The sequence below is a fragment of the Elephas maximus genome, chromosome 8, assembly GCF_024166365.1.
Source record: "Elephas maximus indicus isolate mEleMax1 chromosome 8, mEleMax1 primary haplotype, whole genome shotgun sequence".
Classification (NCBI taxonomy): Eukaryota; Metazoa; Chordata; class Mammalia; order Proboscidea; family Elephantidae; genus Elephas; species Elephas maximus.
The window spans coordinates 85,785,429-85,791,447 of record NC_064826.1 but is presented as its reverse complement, the minus strand read 5'-3'; the positions used below and the strand labels follow the sequence as shown (position 1 = coordinate 85,791,447).

Below are 6,019 nucleotides of genomic sequence, written 5' to 3'. Positions count from 1 at the left end.
GTTGTTGCTGTGTGCCATTCTGTCGATTCCGACTCACAGACACGCTCTCAGACAGGGAACTGCTCCATAGGGTTTTCTTCCTTGGATGTTGCAAGGGCTGGTGGTACCTTCCCCCCCCCCCCGGATTCGTTCATTCTTTTGTCTTCCGGTTTCTCTTCTCTTCTGAGTGCTAACCAAAAGGTTTACGGTTGGAAGCCGCCCAGTGGCTCTTCGGGGAAAGACCTGGCCATATGCTCCAGTAAAGGCTACAGCCAAGAAAACTCATGGGGCAGTTCTACTCTGTCACATGGGGTCGCTATGAGTTGGAACAGACTAGACGGCGGCACCCTACAACAACATAGACTAGAGCGGCCTCGGACTTTCCTAGTGACATCGTGAAGCCATAGTGCCCAATGTGAACCCATTGTTGGTGGCAGGTCAGAGCCCCTCGGTGAGGGAGGAACTGTGCCGGTGGGTGGGAGGAGAAGCCTTTATGAAAGGCCGAGCTCACTTTCAGGTGAGGCCCTAACATTTCCAGTGCCTGGGGACTTTGGTTAAAGCATAAGCGACCCAGCTCCGGTGGAGTCACACGAAGAAACGGAACCAACCAGTTAGATATGGGCCTTTTTGGCCTCAAGCAGCCTTGCTGGGCCGCACCCAGGCTGAAGCCCGCACCCCTTGGCTCGCTCTCGCTGGTCTCTCCCGACCGCGCCCCCCTCCTCCCGGCCTCGCAGCGCCACAGCGGCCAGTGCCTCAGCTCCGCCTCTCCCGGCCGCGCAGCCCCGCGACGGTAGGAGGCGGGAACAGAGCGAAGGTCTCCAGCCGCCCCTCCCGCCTGCTTCCCGAGCCCCCGCCCGGCGGGAGCTCTTCCGACTCCGGCCAGCGCCGGGCAGAAAGCGCGCGGCTGCAGGGCCGTCAGGCCGGGTGCGCGGGTAAGTGCACGGCCAGGCGGACTGCGGGCCCGGCGGGGGCTCCTGCTCTGTTCTCTGGGCGTCCAGGCCGAGCGAAGCCAAGTGTGTGCGTCTCGTTTCTCTCTGGGACACTCCTTTCTTCTCTCCCTCCTAAGGAGGTCTGGCTGCCCAGCAGCTGGAACAGCTGGCCCCATCGGGCTCCCATCCCTTTTCACATTACCAACCTCAGCCCCCATCCCATAATCCTGTCCCTTCCCCGGTACCCCACTCACCATCTCTACTCCTCCCCATTCCCCACTGCCACTTCTTCCTTGGATGTTGCAAGGGCCTCCCCTGTACGCCTTCATTCTTTGTCTTCCGGTTTCTCCTCTGGGAGCTGCTAAGGCCTTGGCAGGGGGTGTGTGTGTGTGACTTTTAACAGCGTGTGTGTGTGTGTGTATGACTTTTAATGGCTTGTGTGTTTATGACTTTTAACACCTGCCGGCACGCATGACTTCCTTTGGCCCAACCTGTGGACTACGACCCTTTCTTTTCTCATCTGCATCAAAGAGAGGGGAAGACTAGAGGGCTGTGCTTAGAAGGGCATTTGTTTTAGACTTCAAAAAAGAATCGCTTTTTGAGCCGCAACTCTGTTCACAACAGTGGATGAGAGCCTCCACCAGACTGAGTCCAGCACAACTAGATGGTGCCCGGCTACCACCACTGACTGCTCTGACAGGGATCACAATAAAGGGTCCCAGACAGAGCTGGAAAAAAATGTAGAACAAAGTTCTAACTCAGAAAGAAAGACCAGACTTATTAGCCTGACAGAGATGGGAGAAACCCTGAGAGTATGGCTCCCAGGCACCCCTTCAGCTCAGTAGTGAAGTCACTCCTGAGGTTCACCCTTCAGCCAAAGATTAGACAGGCTCATAAAATAAAATGAGACTAAAGGGGTACACCAGCCCAGAGTCAAGGACTAGAGGGCAGGAGGAAACAGGAAAGCTGGTAACAAGGAACCCAGGGTTGAGAAGGGAGAGTATTGACATGTCGTGGGGTTGTTAACCAATGTCATAAAACAATATGTGTACTGTTTAATGAGAAACTAGTTTGTTCTGTAAACCTTCACCTATAGTTTTAAAAAAAAAAAAAAAAAGTGAAGAGAGGGATGGATGTCTTGGCATTGTTACCTTCACGGAGAAACAGAAACAAACAGATGACCCAGGCAGAGTGGAATGTAAAAAAGTGCTGTGGAGTTGGAGAAGCTGAATAAATGTGGAGTACATAAGTCGTTTTCAAAATCCACCCACCAACAAGCTGTTCTTATGAAAAATGTCCCAGAGGAGTTGAGCCCAGACAATTAGGCATATTTGAGAACTAACCCAAATTCCTAGCCTGCTGTCCCTTATTTCGTCTGTTTTAAGAGGAAGCTTTACATTTTCCAAGTGCTTTTTTCTTTGTTTTTTCTGGACCTCCAGGGCACCTGGAGGGTTCTTTTCTATTTGTGATAGTTAAGATTGTGTGTCAACTTGGCTGGATGCACCTGGAGGGTTCTTTTCTATTTGTGATAGTTAAGATTGTGTGTCAACTTGGTTGGACCATGATTCTCAGTATTTATATGTGATTACCTTCCATCTCCCAGTCTGCACCTATGGCCTCACGGGAAGTTCCTTATGATCAGTCGACTGAAGAAGAGAAAACCCGTACCTGGTCCTGCAGGATATGCAGGCACCACTCAAATGTGGACAGCAGCAGCACTACAGCCCCTTTCTGGGACCTCCCTGAAGGACAGTGGTGAAGGGGAATCCTCTCAATGGGCAGAACTTCCAGCAGTGCACCTGATTGTTCACTTTGCTTGGAAGGAGAAATGGCCTGATGTGTGATTGTATACTGATTCATAGGCTGTGGCCGATGGTTTGGCTGGATGGTCAGGGACATGGAAGGAACATGACTGGAAAATTGGAGACAAGGATTTATGGGGAAGAAGTATGTGGATACACCTCTCCCAATGGGCCAAAGAAGTGAAGATATTTGTGTCTCCTGTGAATGCTCACCAAAGGGTAACCTCCGCAGAGGATGATTTTAACAATCAAGTGAATAAGATGACACATTCTGTGGAAACCAGTCATCCTCTTTCCCCAGCTACTCCTATCTTTGCTCAATGGGCTTATGAACAAAGTGGCCACGATGGCAGGGATGGAGGTTATTCATGGGCTCAGCAACATGGACTTCCACTCACCAAGGCTTGGCCACAGCCACTGCTGAGTGCCCAATCTGCCAGCAGCAGAGACCAACACTGAGTCCCCAATATGGCACCATCCCTAAAGGTGATCAGCCAGCAACCTGGTGGCAAGTTGGTTACATTGGACCACTTCCGTCATGGAAAGGGCAGCGTTTTGTTCTTACTGGAATAGATACTTACTCTAGATATGAATTTGCCTTCCCTGCACGCAATGCTTCTTCCAAAACTACCATCCATGGACTTACAGAGTGCCTTATCCACTGTCATGGTATTCCACACAGCATTGCCTCAAATCAAGGGACTCACCTCACAGGAAATGAAGTGTGGCAGTGAGCCCATGCTCATGGAATTCACAGGTCTTACCATGTTCCTCATCATCCTGAAGCAGCTGGCTTGATAGAACGATGGAATGGCTTTCTAAAGACACAGTTACAGTGCCAGCTAGGTGGCAATACCTTGCAGGGTTGGGGCAGTGTTCTCCAGGAGGCTGTATTTGCTTTAAACCAGTGTCCAATATATGGTACTGTTTCTCCCACAGCCAGGATTCGTGGGTCCAGGAATCAAGGTGTGGAAATGGAAGTGGCACCACTCACCGTTACCCTTAGCAACCCACTCGCAAGATTTTTGCTTCCTGTCCCCGCGATCTTATGCTCTGCAGATCTAGAGGTCTTAGTTCCAAAGGGAGGAATGCTCCCACCTGGAAGCACATCACTGATTCCATTGAACTGGAAGCTAAGAATGCCACCTGGCCACTTTCGGCTCCTTATGTCTCTGGATCAACAGGCAAGGAAGGGAGTTATCATACCGGCTGGTGTGATTGATCCTGATTACCAAGAGGAAGTTGGATTGATATTACATAATGGAGGTAAAGAAGAGTATGTCTGGAATGCAGAAGATCTCTTAGGCATCTCTTAGTACTACCATGCCCTGTGTTTAAAGTCAATGGAAAACTACAGCAACCCAATTCCGACAGGACTATTAATGACCCAGGAATGAAGGTTTTGGTCACCCCACCAGACAAAAAACCATGACCAGCTGAGGTGCTTGCTGAGGGGAAAGGGAATATGGAATGGGTGGTGGAAGAAGGTAGTTCTAAATACCAGTTACAGCCACGTGACCAGTTGCAGAAACGAATACTGTAATTGTTATGAGTATTTCTGCTTTGTATGTGTGCATCAAATATTTTTGTTTTCTTCTAAGGTGTAAACAGGGCTAGTGTGTTTTCAGTTGTATGCATGTTAGTTTTATCATGTTAGGTGCAATTATAACTTTATAATTGTCTTTATTCAGGGATTATGTATGGTTTAAGGAGATGTGTACATGTACCAAGTTGACAAGGGGTAGACTGTGATGGTTAAGATTGTGTGTCAGCTTGGCTGGGCCATAATTCTCAGTGTTTATATTTGATCACTCCCATGATTGAATCTGCTGTGAGTAGCCAATCAGTTGAAAGGGAATTTCCTTGGGGGTGTGGCCTGCATCCCAATATAAGCAGACATTCTGGCTTTTTTGCTGACTCTGGATCCTGTGCTGCCTCTCGTTCGTCTGACTTCAGGCTCTTGGGACTTGAGCTATATCTTAGCTTATCTGCAGATCTGGAATTCATTGATCTTCACAGCCTGAGAGCAGGAGACTTGCACCCTGACCTGCCAATCTTGGATTCACCAGCCCCCGAGGCTGCATGAATTGAGAGAAACCTCTATCCTGATACAAGGCCTTGGGACATTTCAGCCTCTACAGTCGTGTGAGCTGTTTCCTTGATACGAATCTCTCTCTATATACATTTGTTTACTTTACTGGTTTTACTTCTCTAGAGAAGCCTGCCTAAGATACCATTCTTAGCCAGTTTTTCTCTTTTCATATCAACTCCACCTCCCAAAAGCTTTTTCCACCTCACCGGCTCCTTTTTTAAGCTAATCCTGGTTTGTAACCATCATATTTTTTATTTCACATATGATAGAGTACTTTTTTTTTGTCTTCTCATTAGAAATGAGCTCAGGTACTGGGCTGTAAGTACAGAAAGATGTAAAAGGATGACACCTATGTTTAATTTAACTGGCTCAATTTTACTTTGTTATTTAGAAAACTAAAAATAATTCAAAATGTGCTGAACTTGTTAAGGTGAGACAAGTACAGCAAAGTCTCATTTCTCCAGAAAGTGAGGAAATAATATGTTCCACAGCAATGCTTTTTGTTTCCTACAAAAATGTTTACCTTTCAAGCATACATCTTACCTTTACAGTGTGAATCATATGTAGCCCAAAACCAAACCAAGAAAACAAAAATAAAAACTGCTGAACAGAAAGCTAAGCAGGGTGGTCAAGAGCACAGGCTTTGACATCAGGTGAACCTCGGTTGAAGTCTTGGCTCACCACTAATTCTCTGCATGACTGTCAATGACCTCCAGCCAAAGACCATGGGGAACACACTTTCAGTTGAATAGGCTGGGTTCATTGCAGTAAGAGAGACCTCACACCATGGGGAACATAGGGTGTCTCAGTAAGAAGGTGTTAGAAAGGACCTACTATAGGATTTAGGCTTATGGTAGGTGATTTTGTGGAGGATTTAAGCAAGCAGGCCATTCCTCTGGATTGGATGCTGTTAGGAAGTGGGGGAAATTCTATGATTGGGAGTCTTAATAAATCTTATCTATTGGGAGGACAGATTACAGTGAGGCTAAAGCTGTGATTGGCGCAGTGGTTAAGTGTTCGTTTACTAACCAAAAGGCTGGCGGTTCAAATCTACCAGCCACTTCTCGGAAACCCTATGGGGCAGTTCTACTCTGTCCTGTAGGCTTGCTGTGAGTCAGAATTGACTCAAAGGCAACTGGCTTGGTTGGTTTTAAAGCTGTAATTGATAAAGAAGCAGCAGTTACTCATTAGCCAGGAGAGGGGCTGTTTGGTCATTT

General features: G+C 47.7%; 1 protein-coding gene across 5 annotated transcripts in view; it reads left to right on the top strand.

The window, feature by feature from the left end:
- Window positions 1–767: 767 nt before the first annotated feature.
- Window positions 768–6,019, top strand: part of GSDME (gasdermin E) — a 78,108-nt gene continuing 72,856 nt past the window's right edge. The window contains exons 1-3 of one of the 5 annotated variants that reach the window (XM_049893410.1): window positions 768–911; window positions 2,512–3,976; window positions 4,667–4,855. The gene's annotated coding sequence lies outside the window, so the exon portion shown is untranslated. Of the gene's footprint in view, window positions 912–2,511; window positions 4,856–6,019 lie in introns of all 5 variants that reach the window. The other 4 variants (XM_049893412.1, XM_049893411.1, XM_049893409.1 and 1 more) reach the window with 4 other exon arrangements.